The sequence below is a fragment of the Typha latifolia genome, chromosome 9 (genome assembly GCF_019914945.1).
Source record: "Typha latifolia isolate L0001 chromosome 9, TyphaL0001v2, whole genome shotgun sequence".
NCBI classification, from domain to species: Eukaryota; Viridiplantae; Streptophyta; class Magnoliopsida; order Poales; family Typhaceae; genus Typha; species Typha latifolia.
In genome coordinates, this window is record NC_133094.1 from 5,604,977 (window position 1) to 5,627,410 (window position 22,434).

Genomic DNA, 22,434 nt, shown 5'->3' on the forward strand with positions numbered 1-22,434 from the left:
TTCATCATCACGCCGTGCAGCCATGGATCTGGTGGTCGTCATTGGAAGCGCTTGTCCGAGGAACGGTGGCTCTGATACCAGATTGGTACGATCCTTCCTCGGCTATAGGCTCTGATACCAGCTTGATACGAACCCTCTTTTGGTGCTATGGCCCTGATACCAGATTGTTACGATCTTGCACGGAACTTTGAGATCAGATCCCGAAATATCCTACCGTTGGATCGCTGTGAAATTTTGATATGATGTAGGCCCGGAAAAGAGCTTTCCAACGGATCTAGTTTGAAGCGAATCGGAGTTGGGGATCTCGAGATATCGTTCGTTTAGTGGACGAACGTCAGGATACTCTGTTTTTGGATTCCGTGGATGAAGGCACGAAATCCTGGGTAATGGTGGATTGTGGAGGGCCGGTGTTGATGGGGTGGCACCGGTGTAAAAGTGATGGTGGAAGGGTTATGGATGATGGAAAGGTTAGAGATAGCGATGGATAAATTGGAAGAAGGGGAGAAGAGGGCCACTCCTAAGGGACTAGGGTGATTGGCCTGTCGAGGGAGATTAGAAGCGGCGTCGCGGGGAGATTGAGGAACGGGAGCGAAGAAGATGAAGGAGGCAAGGCAAACTCAATTCTCAATATTCAATAATAATTTTGGTTGCCCTACACATACTTTTATAGGCTAACCAACAACTCAATCTTATCCTAAAACACAATCTTATCCTAAAACTCAATCTTATCCTAAAACACAATCTTATCCTAAAACTCAATCTTATCCTAAAACTCAATCTTATCCTAAGGTAAATCCAAGCTCGAGACGACGTCGGTGAAGTCCGAATCGTATCACAATGCAGGATGATCCTAACCGTGAGGCCGATTCTTCTGGAGTGACCATGGCAGGACCGAGTCAACCAACGTCCATGGGTTCGAATATGGATGAACTAAGGGGCATGTTCCAAACATTGTTGCATAGAGTTGACAACATACAAAAGGATCACAATAAATTCAAGGGATATGTCGTGAATCGATTAGGTTCGTCATCTCCTCGACGACGAAAGGAGTTTTAAGAAGGACCAACGGTGGGACTCCATAGAACCGATACCCCACAGGTCCAGGTGCATCATATGTGTCAATGATCCCCTCCTACCTATGCCTTCACATCATCCCCACCTCCGTTACAAAACACAAGACTGGCGGTGGTGGAACCCGAGAGGCGTGCTGCATCGGTGCGCTTCGTCAATAAGAGGATTGGCACTATGAGGATGAGTTAATCCTTATGGAGATGGTGATATACGTGCTCAAGGATTTAGAGAAGGTGATCAACGTGCACAAAGGTTTAGACATGAACCAAGAATCTTTCGTGAACCCGACAATGCTATTCGGGGGAGAACCGCATGCTTAGACTTTCCAAAATTCTAATGCGGTGATCCAATGGATTGGGTGTTTCAAGTTGAATAATATTTTGATTATCAAGGTACAATGGAAGATGCAAAAGTCCAGATGGCAAGCTTCCACCTCCAAGGAACGGCATTGCATTGGTATAGGTCAGTTATTCGTGGTGGTGGATTTATTGGATGGGCTGATTTTTGTAGAAGGATTACACGCATATTTGGAACAGCGACATATGAAGATTTTGCTGCCACATTAAGCAAGATGGTTCAAAGGACTACCGTATTGGAGTACGAAGCTGATTTTGAAAAAGTTAGTAGTTGTTGTGATCCACTATGACCCGAACATACATTGATGAGTACATTTATTTCAGGGCTGCGAGAGGAGATACAAGTGGATGTTCGTGCTCTATGTCCTACTACTCTTGAGGAGGCCTTTGAGAAGGCCATGAGGATGGAACAAAAGCATAGGGCTCTAAGGATGGCAGTGAAAACCAATTGGGGCAACCGAGATGGACAGTTTGCACCTAGAACGTCGATTGGAAATTCTGCGGTTTCTAAAATAGCGGCTGCGACTACTAGACCACGACCACATTTGAGACCTTCTTTCGATATTAGAGGAGGCACAAGACCCCCCGTTCAAACTCTCACACCTACCCAGGTGGAGGAGCGAAGAGTGAAGGGCCTTTGCTTTCGATGTGATGAGCGTTTCACCCCCGGTCATTGGTGTTCTAAACCAATCGGGAGCGTGATGCTTATCGATGGTCCTGAGGAGGATGATGAGGTAGTTGATAATGGAGAGTGTCCAGAGGAGACCTATGAGGAGACTTTAAAGGAGGATATCCAAGCTGAAATATCGATGCATGCATATTCGGGTACTTCCGTGCCGAGGACGTTACGAGTAGAGGGACTCGTTAAAAAGTATTGTATGCACATCCTCATTGATTCGGGGAGTACACACAACTTTCTAGACGAGAGGCTAGTAAGGAGATTGGGATTGGATGTTGAACCAATCATGGGGTTTGACGTTGCTATTTGAGATGACACGAAGCTTAAGGCGGAGAGCTTGTGTCGTCAGGTCGGTATACGGGTACAAGGACACGACATCATTGTAGACTTGTATCCATTGGTGTTGAGAGGAGCGAACATTGTCTTAGGCACACAATAGTTACAAAGCTTGGGACCCGTCACTTTTGATTTCTGGAGTATGTGGATGAAATTTAAGGAAACAAAGAGGTGCGACTTGATGGCGTTCGTTCTCCTCTGATTCTAACTGTGCAGTCGATGGTAGGGCTGCCATGTGCGAGTGATTTGGCGTATCTTCTTTAGTTAGTACCAATAGGAGACGAGCCTCAAATGAGTCCAAATACTACCATCGAGTTGTCTAATTTATTAGATAAATTTGTTGGACTATTTGAGGAATCAAAGGAGTTGCCACCAAGGCGAACGGCGAACCATCCCATAGAGGAATCAAAGGAGGCCATATCGGTATCTACATGTACAAAAGAAAGTTATCTCCAAGATGGTAGACGAGATGTTGAAGCAAGATCTCATACAACCAAGTTATAGCTCTTACTCATCGTCCGTGCTATTGGTGCGAAAGAAGGATGGGACATGGCATTTTTGTGTCAACTATCGGGCACTAAATGCTATTACCGTCAAGGACCAGTATCCAATTCCGGTTATAAAAGAGCTGTTGGACGAGCTTGCAGGGGCGACCATAATCAGCAAGCTTGATTTGAGGGCTAGGTATCATCAAATTATAGTTTAGTGGGGGGATGTGCACAAAACTGCATTTCAGACTCTAGACAGGCACTATGAGTTTCGGGTGATGCCCTTTGGTCTCACCAATGCTCCAGCTACTTTTTAATGCCTCACGAATGATATTTTTCGACCTCTACTGCAAAGGTATGTCTTAGTATTCTTTGACGATATTTTGGTATATAGTAGGACTGAATTGGAGTATTAGCAGTATTTGGAGGATGTGCTAAATTTGTTGAAAAAAAAACAGCTGAAGATCAAGAAGTCCAAGTGCCTATGGGGAGTATCACGAGTGGAGTATTTAGGCCATATTATCTCAGTGGAAGGTGTAGTGGCGGATCCTCAAAAGATAGCATGCGTTACCGCTTGGCCTATTCCTACTACCACCATAGGATTGCGAGGATTCTTGGGGGCTGACCGGATATTTCGACGCTTTATCACTGGGTATGGCAAGATCGCTGCTCCTCTTACTTCTTTGTTGAAGAATGACTCTTTTGGATGGATAGATGAAGCCACTACAGCTTTTGAAAAACTAAAAACAGCAATGACGATGGTGCTCGTTATAGCGCTACCGGACTTCACTAAAGAGTTCATTGTGGAATGGATGCGTCAGGAGTTGGCATAGGAGTTATACTAATGCAAGGAGAACGTCCCATAGCCTTTCTTAGCAAAGCTTTTTTTATAATAATCTCAACAATTATTGACCTATGAGAGAGAGATGTTGGCAATTCTGCATACGGTGATAAAGTGGAGGCTTTATTTGATCGGTAGGCGATTCATTATCCGAACCAATCAAAGGGGCCTTCCATACATTACAGGATAGCGTATTCACACTCCGGCACAGCAGAGCTGGGTCACAAAATTGCTGGGGTATGATTATGAAATTCAATAAAAGAAAGGAATGGAAAATAGAGCGACAAATGCACTATCGTGCCAACCCGATACTACCGAGCTTACAACCTATTCTTCTCCTACTTTTCCTTTTCTTGATGAGCTAAGGTATGCATGTACATCTGAGCTAGATGTTTTGAGATTATTATAGGAGGTGTTGGATGATCCGGAGCACTATACAGAGTTGGAGAACCGAGGAAGTTTGCAGTTGGACCACGAATGCATTCGGGTGCCCGCAGATGATGGATTGTAGTAGAAATTGTTGGAACACTTCCATCAAACTATACAGAGTTGGAGAACCGAGGAAGTTTGCAGTTGGACCACGAATGCATTCAGGTGCCCGCAGATGATGGATTGTAGTAGAAATTGTTGGAACACTTCCATCAAACTCCAGAGGCTCGTCATGAGGGTGTCTTGATGATGGGTTATGGTACCGAAAGATAGGCTACGGAACGATTCCTTCCAGATCTGGATTTATTACAGGAATCAGTAACTCCTTGATCTATAATTTTTGTATTTACACCCTTCATAGATTCAAACTAAAACTGGGACGAAAATATGAAGGAACGCGGGTCATGGTGGTGGTGACGGGTGGAGTGGATCTTAGGGTTATGGATGAGTATAGAGATGAAGGTGGATGGTGGATGTGGTTATGGAATATAGACAAAGAGGAAGAAGTGATCAAAATCCTAAGGAAGAGGGAGGACTCAAGAGATGAGGGAGATTAGAAGTTAGGAGAGACCTTGCCAAAGGTAGAGGTGGAAGGATAGTGAAGAGGGAGGAGGGAGAGAGAACAAAGAGAAGATAGGAGGGAAGAAATTAATAATCCAATAGCATAATAAATTTAGCTGCCATCCACACCTTTATAGAGGCTAGCCAACAAGCCCTATTATAATAACTAAACCTAATCCTAGTGCAATCCCGTCGATCGCGTTCGAACGTGCCCGATTGTGTTCGAACGCACAAAAGATATTCTCTATAAGTGTGAACGCGATGCAACCATTCGAACATGGCGTTTGAATGCGCCCGATCGTATTCGAACGCGCTTTTCACATCCTCTGTATTTGCAAACCTGATGCAGGCGTTCGCAAGGGCATTTGAACGCGACCACTCCTGCGTTCGAATGCGACCTACAAGAATTTATTTTAATAAAAATAGACTTATAGGAGGATATCTTAGAGTTGCACGTGGCTAGGATTGAGGCGGGATATGAGGAATTTTGTCCGTGCCTGCGAATTCTATCAAAGGGCAAGACAATCACATTGAAACTAGCCCGGTTACTACAACTTTTACCTATACCGAATTTTGTTTGGGAAGACATTTCTATGGATTTTATAGAGGGTCTTCCACTGGTACGTAGTTATTCAGTTATTTTTGTGGTCATTGACATCGGTTACATGGCAACCACATTGAAACCGGCTAGGTCACATCCATTTTCAGCCAAGTTAGTGATACGATTCGGACTTCGCCGACGTCGTCTCGAGCATTGATTCACATTAGGAGTGTTTTTATTTCATGTTTTAGTGTTTAATTTCCATTAAAATAAGTTTTCTGTAAGTCGCGTTCGAACGCGGGTGGAGTGAGTTCGAACGCGGTTTGTGAACGGGGTTGTGAACGTGGAGAAGAGAATGTACTATGCGTTCGAACGCGGTGCGTTCGAATGCACTGTGAACGCCTGCATCGCGTTCGCAAATACCGACAGGCGCGTTCGATCACGCGTTCGAACGCCTGCATCGCGTTCGGAAATCCAGAAGAGCTAATTCGGTGCGTTCGAACGCGGTCGGGCGAGTTCGAACGCGGTCGGCGAAAATTGTGTTTTAGGGTTAATGTGAGTTGTTGGTTAGCCTATAAAAGGATGTGTAGGGCAACCAAAATTATTATTAATTATTGAGATTGAGTTTTGCCTTGCCTCCTTCGTCTTCTTCGCTCCCGTTCTCTCAATCCCCCCGGCGACGCCGCCTAACCTCCCTCGTCAGGCTAATCACCCTAGTCCCTTAGGGGTGGCCCTCTTCTCCCCCTTTGTCCAATCTATCCAACACTTGCCCTAATCCTTCCATCAACCACAACCGTTCCACCATCACTTTTCACCGGTGCCACCACATTAACGCCGGTCCACCACCATCCACCATTACCTAGGATCTCGTGCCTCCATCCACGAATCCAAAATAGAGCATCCTGACGTTCGTCCACTAAACGAACGATATCTCATGATCCCCAACTCCGATTCGCCTGTAATTAGATTTGTTGGAAAGCTCTTTTACGAGGCTACAACATATCAAAATCTCACGTCGATCCGACGACAGAATATTTTGGGATCTAATTTCAAAGTTCCGTGCCAGATCATATCAAGCTGGTATCAGAGCCTTAGCCCCAAAGAGAAGATCGTATCAATCTGGTATCAGAGCCACCGTTCCTCGGACAAGCGCTTCCAATGACGACAACCAGATCCATGGCTGCACGGCGAGATGATGAAGAAGAGATTCTCCCAATAGAGGAAGGAGGAACGATTGCAAGGACTTCCACCCGTGGAACCGCCCGATCCAATCAAAATACGGAAGAACCTAGCGTTCAAGCCATGTTGGGGTCTATTTCAGAGCAATTGGCCATCAACAACCAGATGATGATGGAGATGATGCAGGAACTACGGGTGAACGGGAAAGCACCATCGACCCCACGACGCGAGTCCAACCCCTTGAACCCACCACCACCGGTTCAGCTTTTGCAACCACAAGAGCCGCTGCTACCACCACCCTATGGGCAGAGGCAAGCAAGGATGGTTACACCAGGTCCAATTGCAGGTGAACCCATCCGACGGGTGAACCACTATGGAGACCGCCTTGGAGATCAAGATCCGTGGGCGGGTCAATACAATCCGAAACCACAACTAGTTAATCAAAACCGAAGGAGGGATCATCAACCCTTCATGGTGCATCCTCCCCCGGTTAGACAAGGACATGATCCGAAACGAGACAATGGCATCCGTGGGCAAGTCGTGCGTCTCGAATTCCCCAAGTTCAAAGGTGGCGACTCGATCGATTGGTTGTATAGGGCGGAGCAATTCTTTGCATTCCAAGGAACGGCGGAAGAGTACAAGGTGACGCTTGCGAGCTTCCACCTTGAGGATGCGGCGCTTCATTGGTTTCGAGCAGCCAATGCCACTGAGGCTATCGAAACTTGGGCTGAATTTTGCGCCGATATCACACGGCGATTTGGAGCATCGGGATATGAAGACTTTGATGCTCTCCTCTCAAAGACGGTGCAAAAGACCATGGTTGGGTCATACCAAGAAGAATTTGAGAAAATTAGTAGCCGATGTCATCCACCATGGACGGATCAGCAACTTCGCAGCACCTTCATCTCCGGGTTGCGGGGTGACATACAAGCCGATGTGAGGGCTTTAAGGCCTAGAACCTTAAAGGAGGCCTTCGAAGATGCGGTGCTTATGGAAGACAAACATAGGGCCATGAAGATACACTTGAAACAGAGTTGGATGAGCCAAGGAAGCCGCAATCAAGCTCAACCAAACATAGCGGCGGGAAATACTATCGGAGTACCAAGGGTTGCTGCTACAGTGGTACCTCCTCGAGCACCCTTGAAGCCATCCCAAGATGTGAAGTACGCACCTAGAGGTCCGGAACGAGCACTCACACTAGCCCAAGTAGAAGAAAGAAGAGCCAAGGGCCTATGCTTCCGTTGTGATGAAAAGTTTGTACCGGGCATCGCTGCGCTAAACCGATGGGATCGGTGATGCTACTCGATGGATTGGAGGAAGCGGAGGACGAGTTTGCAGCTGAAGGTGCAGATGTGGCTGGACATCAAGGAGAAGAAACTGAGGAGCAACCCGTGGAGGACATGATAGCCGAAATCTCCCTCCACGCCTATTCGGGGACAGCTATGCCAAAAACCTTGCGGGTAAACGGGGTAGTCAAGAAAACCACAATGAGAATCTTGATTGACACCGGATCCATCCACAACTTCATTGACAAGAGGCTCCTTAGGAAGATTGGGCTCGAGTCGGAACCCACGGAAGGGTTCGATGTGACGATCGGAGATGGCACCACATTGCGAGCGGATTCTATTTGTGGAGGTGCGGAATTGAAGGTGCAAGGCCAAACTTTCACATTGGATCTTTATCCGTTGGCCTTGTAAGGTGCCGATATTGTTTTGGGGATCCAATGGCTTCGAAGCTTGGGGCCCGTGACATTTGATTTTACAAGCCTCACATTGACGTTTTGGAGAAAAGACAAGAGAGTGCTGCTAGATGGAAGCCAACCGCTACTTGAACTTCCAAATGAAGGGGTCGCAAGGGAGCTCGCTTTTTTCTCGGCGCCCACCTTTCCTTTCTTCTCAGATCTGCGAAGAGCTAGTGCAGAGGATAGTGAGCTGGTCCAACTCATGGAGGAGTTGAGGGAGAACCCCTCAAGCCACCCCGAGCACGAGGAGCGCGATGGGTTAGTACTAGAGTGCGGGTGAATCAAGGTACCCCAGAACGAAGAGCTACGGAGATTATTGATGGCACACTTCCATGATACTCCTATAGCAGGGCATGAAGGGGTATTACGTACCTACAAGCGGCTGGCCCAAAACTGTACATGGACAGCGATGAAGACGGACGTGAAGAAGTATGTGCGTGAATGTCAAATCTGCCAACGAGTCAAATCGGAGGCACTTAAGCCTAGCGGGCTGCTACAACCACTACCTATACCAGAGCGTATTTGGGAGGATATCTCCATGGACTTCATCGAGGGGCTGCCAGAGGTTTGGGGACAATCGGTGGTGTTGGTTGTGGTGGATAGACTGAGCAAATATGCTCATTTCATAACATTGTCTCACCCGTTTTCAGCAAAAAGGGTTGCTGAAATTTTTATTCGGGAAGTGGCACGCTTGCATGGGATGCCTAGGACGATCGTGTCAGACCGGGATCGCATCTTCATCAGTGAGTTTTGGTCCGAGTTCTTTAGATTGCAAGGGACTCAAATCAACCTGAGTTCAGCTTATCACCCCGAGACAGATAGCCAAACTGAGGTGGTGAATCGCGGACTGGAGCAATACTTGCGATGCTTTGTGGCGGAACGACCAAGGGATTGGGTCAAATTCCTTCCATGGGCTGAGTGGTCATACAATATGGCTCATCACTCTAGCATCGGCATGACCCCCTTTGAGGCGGTTTATGGGCGCACTCCCCTTGTCTTGCGTGCCTATGATAGACTCACGGCGGCGGATAGGACCGAGCTTGACTTGGAGCTTGCTGATCGAGATGAAACATTGAGACTGCTTAAGACTCACCTAGCCACAACCCAAAACCGCATGAAGCAAACTCATGACAAAGGCCGACGTGAGCGAGAATTTGAGGTGGATCAATTGGTGTTCGTTCGAGCTCAACCGTATCGGCAATCCACATTGAGACCAATTTTGAACCAAAAATTGGGTTACAAGTACTACGGTCCGTACCGAGTGCTGCAACGAATCGGTCTTCCATGTATCATTAGCTTACCGGTTGGACCTACCTGAAGGAACCAGGATACATCCGGTCTTCCATGTATCAGCATGGAAGGTCCAGATCGGGCCTAACCAAGTGGTGGGTTCGGCCTTACCCGAACTAATGAAGGAGGATGGCCCAACTGAACCGGTCCGAGTATTAGACCGTAGGAGAAGACGCCATGGGACCAAATTAGAGACGGAAGTGCTAATTGAGTGGCTGGGCAAATCTACTGACGAGTCTACCTGGGAGCTAGAGTCAGATATCATGGATCGCTTTCCAAACTTCAAACCTTGAGGACAAGGTTGCAGAAGCGTGGTGGATTGATACGATTCGGACTTCACCGACGTCGTCTCGAGCATTGATTCACTTTAGGAGTGTTTTTATTTCATGTTTTAGTGTTTAATTTCCATTAAAATAAGTTTTCTGTAAGTCGCGTTCGAACGAGGGTGGAGTGAGTTCGAACGCGGTTTGTGAACGGGGTTGTGAACGTGGAGAAGAGAATGTACTATGCGTTCGAACGCGGTGCGTTCGAACGCACTGTGAACGCCTGCATCGCGTTCGCAAATACCGACAGGCGCGTTCGATCACGCGTTCGAACGCCTGCATCGCGTTCACAAATCCAGAAGAGCTAATTCGGTGTGTTCGAACGCGGTCGGGCGAGTTCGAACGCGGTCGGCGAAAATTGTGTTTTAGGGTTAATGTGAGTTGTTGGTTAGGCTATAAAAGGATGTGTAGGGCAACCAAAATTATTATTAATTATTGAGATTGAGTTTTGCCTTGCCTCCTTCGTCTTCTTCGCTCCCGTTCTCTCAATCCCCGGCGACGCCGCTTCTAACCTCCCTCGTCCGGCTAATCACCCTAGTCCCTTATGGGTGGCCCTCTTCTCCCCCTTTGTCCAATCTATCCAACACTTGCCCTAATCCTTCCATCAACCACAACCGTTCCACCATCACTTTTCACCGGTGCCACCACATTAACGCCGGTCCACCACCATCCACCATTACCTAGGATCTCGTGCCTCCATCCACGAATCCAAAATAGAGCATCCTGACGTTCGTCCACTAAACGAACGATATCTCATGATCCCCAACTCCGATTCGCCTGTAATTAGATTTTTTGGAAAGCTCTTTTACGAGGCTACAACATATCAAAATCTCACGTCGATCTGACGACAACATATTTTGAGATCTAATTTCAAAGTTCCGTGCCAGATCGTATTAAGGCTGGTATCGAGCCTTAGCCCCAAAGAGAAGATCGTATCAGTTAGTGGCTGAAATTTTTATTAGAGATGTTGCTCGGTTACATGACATGCCACTCACGATTATCTCGGAATGTGATCGTGTATTTATGAGAGACTTTTGGATGGAGTTTTTCAGATTGTAGGGGACTCGATTAAACTTCAATTCGGCCTACCATTCATAGACAGACGACCAAACCGAGGTAGTCAATTGAGACATTGGGCAGTACTTGAGGGGCTTTGTTGGAGAGATGCCGAGATGATGGTTGGAGTTATTACCATGGGCGGAGTAGTCTTACAACACCGCCTACCACAATAGCATTGACATGACTCCATTTGAGGCGATGTATGGATCTAACATTACGCGCTTATGACCCAGTGGCATCTATAGATCGAACGGAGGTGGACTTAGCTTTGATAGATAGAGGTGGCACATTAAGGAGGTTGCATGCCCATCTTAAACTTGCTCAAAACCGCATGAAACAAGTTTATGATCGTAGCCGTAGGGAGTAGGAGTTCGACATCAGCAATTGGGTGTTCATGAGGGTGCAATCGTATCGGCAGGCGACCTTGCGTCCGATGTGAAACTAGAAGTTAGCACATCGCTGCTTCGGTCTGTTTTAGGTGTTAGAGCGTATTGGTCTGATTGCATATCGTTTGGAGCTGCCGAAGGGGTCAAAAGTGCATCCTGTCTTCCATGTTTCATTGCTGGGAGAGTGGATTGGAGATCATGAGGTCGTTGGATCAGTTCTATTGGAGCCATTGGAGGAGACAGAGATTGTAGAGTCAGTTCGTGTACTTGCTAGGCACCGACGACATCATGGTACTAGATTAGAGATGGAGATTTTAGTCGAGTGCCTTGGCAAGCCATCCGATGAGGCAACATAGGAGTTAGAGATGAATATTTTGGAGCGTTTCCCCAACTTTTCACCTTGAGGACAATGTGAGAGAAGCGTGGTGGGCTGATCGCGGAGGTAGCTTTATGCCATCAGAGGGTCTCAAGGGTGAGTGGCCAAAGGGTGTGCCTATTGACTTGGGTCTCTGCTCGCAACCTAGAGATAAAGGTGCTCCAGAGTTGCTAGTCAATCCACCAGGTTTGGCAACGATTTCTCACCCTCTCGAACTCCTCATCAAATGCCCATGCTGTCATATTTTGGACGGTCTTCGAGAGAAGAGCATCGAAGTCCTCGTACGCGGACATACCAACGTACCTCATGAGCTTGATGCAGAAGTCTTCCCACCATTTAAGCTCGCCTTGAGCGTTGGTTGACCAAAACCAATATAAGGCCGGCCCATCTAAGTGGAAGCTCGCTATCAGCACCTTCTGCTCTTCCAACGTTCCATGGTAGAGGTAGAGCTACTTCACTTGGTAGATCCAATCAATAGGATCTCCATCTTGAATTGTGGAGAGTCCAAGCCCTAAGATTCTTGCCCGAACTCCATTGTCTCGATCTGGATCATGTCCATCATCGTGCCAAAGCGGAGGAGGGTGAACCAAGACTGGGTGGTAGCCTCTTAAATGGTGGTCCTCTTCTTCCAACGGTGGAGGGTCCTCTTGGTCTCACCACGAGTCAAAACCAGTAGTAGGTTCTTCATTAGAACCACCTCTTCGATGTAGTTCAACCCCGACTGATTAAGGTAGGACCTGTCCTGTTGGCCTAGGGCTTGGTGATGACATAATAATGGGCTCCATATGAAGTGGTAGAGCAAGTGGCGGTGTGAATGCCGGGGTTGTCGAGGTCATAGACGGTGTCAAGATTCTATGTAGGGTTTGCACTGAGATCTCCGCTACAGCTTCTTTGGCCTCTCTAGAGGCCCTCGTCTCCCTCAACATGTCCATGATCATCAAATTGGTCATGGCAATTTGCTTGACAAGATTGCCGAGTTGCACTTGGATTGAAAGGGGCTCGGCATTAGGGTTCTCCTCTTGGTTTGCCCTAGCAGCCACAGCCTCCGAGGTTTTAGCAGTAGCTAGGTCAATCTCATCCACTATTCTCCTTGCTAACATGGCTTGGGTCATCTTCATGGATGTGGAAGTGCATCCAGAATAGCCTAGCTCTGGTACCAAATCTAATATGTTCACATTCTGTAACTAGCTCAGTTAGGCAAAAGTAATGGTTGGGTAGAGTATGGTGGTAGTTGTGATTATCTAATATGAAGATGGTGATGGCGTTGATGGTATGATGTGAAGGTGATAAAGTAACGGAGGAAGGGAAAAGGGGGGAGAAGGAGATTGTCCCTAATGGACTAGGCAGTTTGATCGAATGAAGGAGGTAAGGCTGTTGTAGAGGAGGGAGCTACGGTTGACAGATTGAGAGAGATAGTTAAATCAAGATAACTCCAATAATCGATAATGAATACGGTGCACACCAAAATGCTTTATAGGTGGCTACCGATCTTAGCCAATGTGGTCAGCCCAACCGATTGACCCGACTTGGCTCAATCTAATAGCCAAAAGCAAATAACTGAAACATAGGGATTAAAGTGCAAATACAATAATCAAATGCAAAAATAGAAAATAACTAGGGCTAATCCTATATATTCCGGTGTGAGGAAGTTTGGTAAGACTCAAACTATATCATGTTTCCCTCACACGTAGTCTCACGTAATAAAGAAGAGTTTTCTCTCTAAAATACTTTATATTTTGCGTATCAATTGGGAACATGTCTTATTATTTCTCTGTATTTTATTAAATAAAAATTAAAGTTGTTAGAAACTTTTAAAAGATAAGGCTAGGGCAAATTGGTGAAAAAATTGTGAAATATGGAGAATTTATAAATGGAAATGTATAATAGGAAGATAGTGCAACCTAAAACATATCTCGGGTTCTTAAGGCAAAAGCCTCTTTTAGAATAGGTATTTTTAGTTATTATTCTCAAAATGAGGCTTTTATTCGAGGAATAACTATTTCTATATTTTTTTTATTTTAAAATAAGAGTGTAATAATTATCTTTGATGTGATATAAGGTGAAGAAAAAGATGAAAAAGTATAGTTTTTTCTTAAATTATAGATATATCATTTGATTTAATATAAAGTAGTTTGACGGGATAAATTAACTATTAAGTGGGCTGGCTCTATGTGTTAGGTTTTTAATTATTGGCAATTGTGTACAAAATATTCTAAGTATATTTTTATATGTATATGAGCTTTATACAAGTCTAGAATATCTCGGGTTTGAAGAATTGCAAAATTATTAAAGAAAAACTGTTGAGTTCACACCGCGTTCACAAACGCGTTCGAACGCGAGTACTTGCGTTCACATAGACCGAGAGCTGCATTCACAAACGCGTTCGAACGCGGGTACTTGCGTTCACACAGAACGAGAGCTGCGTTCACAAATGCGTTCGAACGTGGGTACTGCATTCACACAAACCGAGAGTTGCATTCACAAATGCGTTCGAACGCAACCTGAAGAATTCAAGTTGTCGCGTTCAAACGCACTCGGGGTCGAACGCACTTGAGATCAAGTCATGCCGTTCGAACGCACCAACGAAGTTTGATAAAATTGGACTTTCGTGAGTACGGATAAGACTTGGATTTGGCTCTATCTTAGAGATCATATATAAGGATTGTGATGTCCTATCTCTAGGGTGGTTGAAGAAGCATTATTGAAGTAGACTTCTTGAAGCTACATCGGTTCTTCAACTAACAAGGTTCTACTCATCAACAAAAAGTTAATCTTTCATCTTAAGGGCTATCTAGACGAAAGATCAATCTCGAGGGTTATTGAGGTTGGACTTCAATCACGAGAAGCAGTGAATCGTGGGTTCTAGCGAGCAAGACTGAGAGGAACAAAGTCATTTGGATCGACAGGTTATTTTGTGAGTCAATCTTGTAACTGCTACTATTCTAGTGATTGGTTTTGATCCAAGTTTGGTTCCGTAATTTTTTTCCGTTTGGGTTTTTCCACGTTAAAATCTTGGCGTTCAGCTCTACTTTCGTTCCTAATATTTCTACGGACTTTTACTTAAGCGAACGAGTGATATCATACTTGTGTCTATGGGTTTTTCAATTGGTATCAGAGCAGGTTCTCTCACCCCTTGAGAGAGATCAGATAGGCATGGATTTTCATAGAGATGGACCATCATCTATTAGACCTCCTATCCTAGATAGATCAAATTATGGATATTGGAAAGCTAGGATGAGAGCTTACTTGAAGTCTATGGATGAACGAGTATGGTTTGCCGTTGTGAACGGTTGGAGTCCACTAATGTACATGGTGGAGGATAAACCTGCTAATAAACCGATAGAGTCATGGGATAGGTCAGAATATGAAAAAGTTGGATGGAATAGCAAAGGAATAAATGCAATTTTTAGTTGTGTTTCCTCGGAAGAATTTAGAAGAATTTCTACTTGTGAGATAGCAAAAGAAGCTTGGACGATCTTAGAAACTACTAGTTTTGAAACTCTACGTATGGAGGAGAATGAGACATTTGATGAGTTCTATGCAAAGCTGAGTAATATAGTTAACTCCAGTTTCAACCTATGAGAGAAAATTCCTGAAAACAAAATTATCCGTAAGATCCTTAGATCTCTTCCAGAGAGGTTTCAGGCGAAAGTTACAACTATTGAGGAAAGTAAGGACATCGATTCTATGAAAGTTGAACAATTGGTAGGAAATCTACAAACATTTGAGTCCAGTCTTTCAAACCGAGAAAGTTCAAAAGGATAGCTCTATCCACAGTTGAAGAAATTATAGAGGAGTCTGATGATGAAGGTGATTTAGATGTTGAGATGTTGGCTATGTTCGCCAAAAAGTTTAATAAATTCTTTTGGAAGCCAAACAAGTTGAATGCTGAAAAACTTGAGAAAAGCAAAGCCTTTGTGAAAAAGAAGAATATTGCGAGTTCGAATATAGGTGTGAGCAACAACAGTGTCAAACAAAAAAATCAGAATTCTGAGAATAAAGTTCGATGTTTTGAATGTTCTAGTTTTGGACACATAGCACAAGAATGCTCTAATCGCCTTAAGAAGAAAGGTAAAGCTATGAAAGTTACTTGGGATGACTCAGATGAATCTGATGATGATTCTGAAAAGACGAAGAAAACTTTGTTGCTTTTGCCTCTTCTCTACTTAATATCGATTTTGTTGTTGATATTGATAGTACAGCTGAGGATATGACCTGTACTTGGAGTCGTTTAAACTTAAGAAAAGCAATCTTAGACTACTTCAACGACTCAAGGTAATCGAACTAGAAACAATTCAATTTGAGGAGAAATACAAATTGGAACTTGAACGTGTCAAAGACCTTTCTGAACAACTTGACAATGCAAAAAATAAAATGAAGGCTGATGAAATTGAACTAGAGCGACTGAATAAGGAAGTGACATTTCTAAAAGGGAAGAACAAACTTGACGAGATTCTAAAGACTCAGATCTCTAGAAAAATAGGTATGGTGTTGGATACACTAGTAATTCAAATAATAATAAAATTATCTTCGTTTCTGCAGGTATACAAAAGGAAGAATATCTGAAGTCATCAACCGCATTCACAAAGCAATCCTGGATGAATGCTTCTAAACTGAAGGTGAATCTACAAAATGGTGAATCGTCAACGGCACCAAAGGTAAACTTTAGTCACACTCCTCGACAAAAGGTGAGTAGAAAAGGGTTTGTTCCGACATGCTATCATTGCGGCATTGTAGGGCATATTCGACCTCATTGCAAATTTTTATAAAAACCTAAAACTGCTTTCATTTATGGGATGAAAAAAAAGGTCATATGGGTCAAGAAAAGTGATTTGAAATGTTATGTTGTGCATACAGCCTTGAAAGCTTTAAATTCTGATTTGTGGTATTTAGACAGTGGTTGTTCAAGACATATGTCGGGTGACAAGTTGTTATTTTCTAATCTTGAAAAACATGAAGGGGGAGTTGTGACATTCGGAGATGGTAATTCATCCAAGGTAATAGGTAAAGGAAAGGTAAGTTCTCCGGGGGTTTCTATTCTTGAAAATGTTCTTTATGTTAAGGGCTTGAAAGCAAATCTTCTGAGCATCAGTCAATTTTGTGATAAAGATTATGAGGTAAAATTCTCCAAAAATAATTGTACTATTCTAAATCATGGTGGTAATGTTATATGTTACAAATCTAGAATATCTAATAATTGCTATGTTGTTGGAACGTCACATAAACTGAAATGTAACAGTGCCTCTTTCGACAATGCAGATCTTTGGAATCAACGTCTTGGACATGTGAATCACAAGGAATTATTTACTTTGTCCAAATAAAAAGTGGTAAGAGGAATACCTAAGATTAAAGAAATGTCAAAAAGAGTGCGGTTCGTGTCAAATTGGAAAACAAATTCGGATCTCACACAAGAAAGTAAATGCACCTACCACCGATCGCGTGCTTCAATTAGTTCACATGGACTTGATGGGTCCAACAAAAATGGAAAGTCTTGGAGGTAAACGCTATATATTCTTAATGGTCGATGATTACTCCAGATATACCTGGGTTGCCTTTCTACGTGAGAAGTTTCAAACTTTTGAAGTTTTTAAATCACTATGCTTAAAATTGCAGAATGAAAAATCTACAACCCTAGTTAGGATTCGTTCTTATCATGGTAGAGAATTTGAAAATGAAAATTTTTCTATATTTTGCGATTTTCTTGGTATTCAATATGAGTTTTCAGCTCCTATAATTCCACAACAGAACGGGATTGTTGAAAGAAAGAACCAAGTTGTGCAGGAAATGGCTAGGGTTATGCTTCACGCTAAAAAGGTTACTCAAAGGTTTTGGGCAGAGGCGGTCAATACAGCGGTACATGTGATAAATCGTGTTTATCTAAGACCAGGTACAAAAATGACTGCTTATGAAATCTGGAAAGGTAAGAAACCTAGTGTTAAATATTTTCGAGTTTTTGGTAGTAAATGTTATATCTTGCGTGATTGAGAATATTTGACTAAATTTGACACTAGAAGTGGCGAAAGCATCTTCTTAGGGTATTCGAATAATAGCAGAGCCTACAGAGTATTTATTCTTGACACTTCTACTGTTATGGAATCTGCTAATATTATGGTAGATGAATCCACGACTGATTTAACTAAAGCTACTCCTATTTCTGTTTCTGCAGATACATATGACGAAGAAATAGGAAAGGAGCTTGATCTGGAAATTGAGGATCAGGACGAGGATAAAGTTGAAATGAACAAAGATGACTGCAACATACCGAAACCATCTGCGAGAGTGAAATCAAATCATCCACTGTCACAAGTGATCGGAGACGTGAATGAACCAATTAAGACAAGACGACAAATCCAAAGTGAGGTATCATTTACTTATTATATATTTTCTTTTGAACTTAAAAATGTGAAGGAAGCATTGTTAGACGATTCTTGGGTTAATGCTATGCATGAGGAATTAGAGCAATTTTCTAGGAATGATGTTTGGTATTTAGTTCCTAGACAAAAAATAAAAGTGATGAATATGGCAATATAGTTCAAAATAAAGCTAAACTCGTAGCACAGGGATATACTCAGGTTGAGGGTATAGATTTTTATGAGACATTTGCTCATGTTGCTAGATTAGAATCTATTCGTATACTGCTTGCTATTGTTTGTCACTTAAAATTTAAATTGTTTCAAATGGATGTTAAAAGTGCTTTCTTGAATGGTACTCTAAATAAAGATGTTTATGTGGAACAACCGAAAGGGTTCAAAGATCAAAATTTCCTTCTCATGTGTTTAAACTGAAAAAGGTCATCTATGGGCTAAAACAAGCTCCAAGAGCTTGGTATGAGAAGTTGACCACTTTTTTAGTGGATGCGAGGTTCACTCGAAGGGGAGTGGATAAGATATTATTCATTAGACGGTCGAACAAGAGTTTAGTTGTGGCACAAATATATGTGGATGACATTGTCTTCGGGGCAACGAGTTAATCATTAGCTAAGGAATTTATAGATCTTATGCATAGTCATTTTGAGATGAGCATGATGGTGAGTTAAAGTTCTTTTTGGGACTTCAAATTACTCAATTGGAAATAGGGATATTTATCGCTTAAACCAAGTATGCTAAGGATCTTGTGATTAAATTCGGTTTAGAAAATGCAAAACATGGTAGAACTCCTATGAGTACAACTACCAAACTAGGTAAGGATATTTCAGGAAAAAGTGTTGATCAGACACTGTATAGGAGCATGATTGGTAGTCATTTGTACTTAACTGCTAGTAGATCAGACATTGCATTTAGTGTCGGTGTGTGTACTAGGTTTCAGTCTGAACCTAAGGAGATATATTTGTTTGCTGTGAAACGTATCATAAAATATGTCGGTGGCACAGTTGACTTAGGTATCTGGTTTACGTATGACTCGGGAGCTATCATATTTGGATACACGGATTCTGATTGGGCAAGTTCATATGATGTTAGAAAAAATACCTCAGGTGGATGTTTTTATATTGGAAACAATCTGGTTGCTTGGCATAGTAAGAAACAAAACTCGATATCTTTATCTACTGCGGAGGTCGAGTACATTGCAGCGGAAATTTGTTGTTCTCAGTTACTATGGATGAAACAGACGGTCAAAGATTACGGCATTAAACAAGATACTTTGGTGCTTTATTGTGACAGAATGAGTGCTATTAATATATCGAAAAATCCTGTCAACACTCACGTACAAAACATATTGATATCCGACATCATTTTATACGCGAGTTAGTTGAAGACAAAACAATAGCACCAGAACATATTGAGACGGAGAAACAGTTGGGTGATCTATTTACAAAACCTTTGGATTTATAGAGATTTGAGTATCTTCGTACTTCTTTAGGGATTTGTGCTTTGGATTGATTTTTTTTTTGTTTGGTTTGCATGTTTTTTATTATTATTTCTTTTCATTTCTTTTTAGGTTTTCTTTACTCTGAACTTTTCTTTGGTGTTAGTTTCAGATTTGTTAAGAGTTTTTGTCATAAAAAAAATTTGATGCACTCCTAGATTCAATAATATACTCTTGACATATAAATATAATTTTTTTCTCTTGATTATGAGTTATTATAGTCAATTTTGTCATCTTGCAGTATATTGTATCATTTCTAATTTGTTCACTCTCTCGACTTCTATGATAATTAAACTAATTAGGAGTGAGCATGACATCATGAATTTTTTTTTTAAATAGGTCACTATTAACGTTGATTTGCACAGTTTGACCTCATGCTTAGTCATCACAAATGTGTTCATAAAAGATCAATGAAAAGGGCTACAATGAGTTTGTGTGAAAGCCATCTTATTTAGAGTCCAGTTTGACTCAGTACATTGCTTGCAAATTAAATAAATTTTTTTTTATGTTTGTGAATATCTTTTTGCACATTGTTTGATATGTACTACAAGAAAAGGGCTACCTACTCATGTGTGAAAACCATCATTGCACCTATATGATTTATGTATAAAAAAAAATAATACAAGAAAAATTTCTGTTTAGTTATGGAGAATAAGTCAAAAAGTGTAAATTTAAATACTAAGTCGGTTTGATTACTGTGTTGTATCATTGTTTAAATAGGAAAGTTTATTTAAGAAGAATGTTTTAGGTTATCTATGCTCACCTTGCATATGCATATTGTTATAATCAATCAAGATTAATTTAATTTTGAGTGATGCATTAGAATTGATTATAATATGCGTTTGATGATTTGATTGATCTGATTATGACTTATTTCATTTGATTGTCATATTCTATGTCTTGAATCTATTTTGAATTTCTAGAGGTGCATCTCCAAAAAGATTTTTTGATTTTTTCTTAGATTTTTTACTTGAAAAAAAAGGGGCGTTCGAATGCAAATTTTTGAGTTCGAACGTAGTGACTGGTGCATTCGAACGCGCAGACTGGTGCGTTCGAACGCACTCGAGGATTCTTTATATATTGCGTCTGAACCCAAGGGTTTTCATCTTCCATCTTCCAAACCCTAGAAACCCTTCATTTTCTCCCTCTCAAATCTTCAAGATCTTGGTATTTTTCAACAAATTTCTCACTACAAACCCTTTTAAAGGGTCGTTCTCCTCCGGATCTAGCATCTTTCAGCCGAATTTCTTAGTTTTTCTTCACTTTTGCGAGGTATGATCATCCATCAATTTTCCTATTTTTTATTCAATTAAGTCTCTTGATCTTGATTGATTTCGTGCGTTTTCGAGTTTTGACCACGTTAAAGTTACTATCTTGATGTTTCTTGTGTGATTGAACGTGATATCTTAGCGTTTTCAAGTGGATGATGGATTTCATTTAGGGCCTTCATGGTTTCTTAAATTTTTTTATTTCTTGCTATCTTTTTGTTTGTTTTGGGCATGTATTGAATCTTGCATCTTGTTTCTTTCTCAAGAATGCCTAGAAAAGCTGCAGTTTCCAAGAAACCTAGGCCGCCTTCCTCACCTACTTTGGCTCCCAAGTTTTTGACATCTATGGCTGCGGGGCGTTACAAATACAATTTTGGCACTCGACCTGTTATTTGTGAACGCCCATGGTCATTTCTGATTTTTCTGCCTTGGGGATCGAACAGATCTTTACTGAGCGAGGATGGTTATCCGTGTGTCGGATGAGCGGGACTGCATATGTGGAAGTGGTTAGGGAATTTTTTAGTAATGCCACGGTTTTAGAACGCTGTATACGTTCTACTCTCTATGGGGTTTCGATCTACTTGGACTCCGATGTTATTTGTGCAGAACTCCAACTTCCTGATGGTGAGTTCCAGTATTCGTCGTCTACTCCACTCCCTGATGTCAATGAATTTGCTGGTACTATGTTAATTAAAGGGGAACGTTGGAAGGGCAATATGATGCTTCATGCGAAACTGACAACAGTGGCTCACATGCTTCACCTGCTTTGTCTGTACAATGTCACCTCCAAGACTCGCCATTCTAGTATTAGTCATGATCGTGCCTTGCTCCTTCATGCGATGTTGTTGGGAGTTTCTGTTGATTTGGCTGCGGTGATCTACGATTCCATTCTAACAGCTGCATAGAAAGAAGCGCCCCGTGAAGGGTTGCCGTTTGGCATATTTATTATAAATTTGTGCACTCAGAGTAGGGTGCGTGTGGATGCCACGGAACCTTCTCTTACTTCGCAAAAACTATTGGATCGGATTACTCTTAATCGGAGTCAAGCTCATGATCAGTCGTCTCCTCTCAAGCCGTCCTCTTCCGCAGCTGGACGTTCCTCACACCTTGATATTTCTGATGACAGTTCGGACGATGACTCATCTCACACTGAGGGGGAGTTACCACAGTTCTCTGACCGTTTCGATCAGCTTAGCACTCAGGTGCAGGACCTCCATTCGGTCGTGAATGATTTACGAGTTGAGCAAGCACGTCAGGGGACCATTCTCAACTCTGTCTTGTCGATTCTTCATCGTCAGTTCCCTTCGAGTTTCTAGTCTTTGGCATTTGTGTCAAAAAGGGGGAGAGTGAGTGTGAGTTTAGATGTGTGTTTGGAGTTTAGGAGTTTACTAGTGTAGGGGGAGTAATGGCATAGGGGGAGTTTACTATGTTCTGTTTACTGCTTAAATACCTTTGCATGAATACCTATGAACTTTGTTTGCTTGAGTACTTATGAACTGCTTACTTGATAATTTGTGTTTGGATTGTTGTTAATTTCAAGTTATTTTCACTTGATCTTAGTTTGGTATATTTTTATTTGCAGAGATTGATGTGCTAAAAGTACTAGACTTGTTGAATGCTCATTTTTGAATTCTTTGTAATATCTTG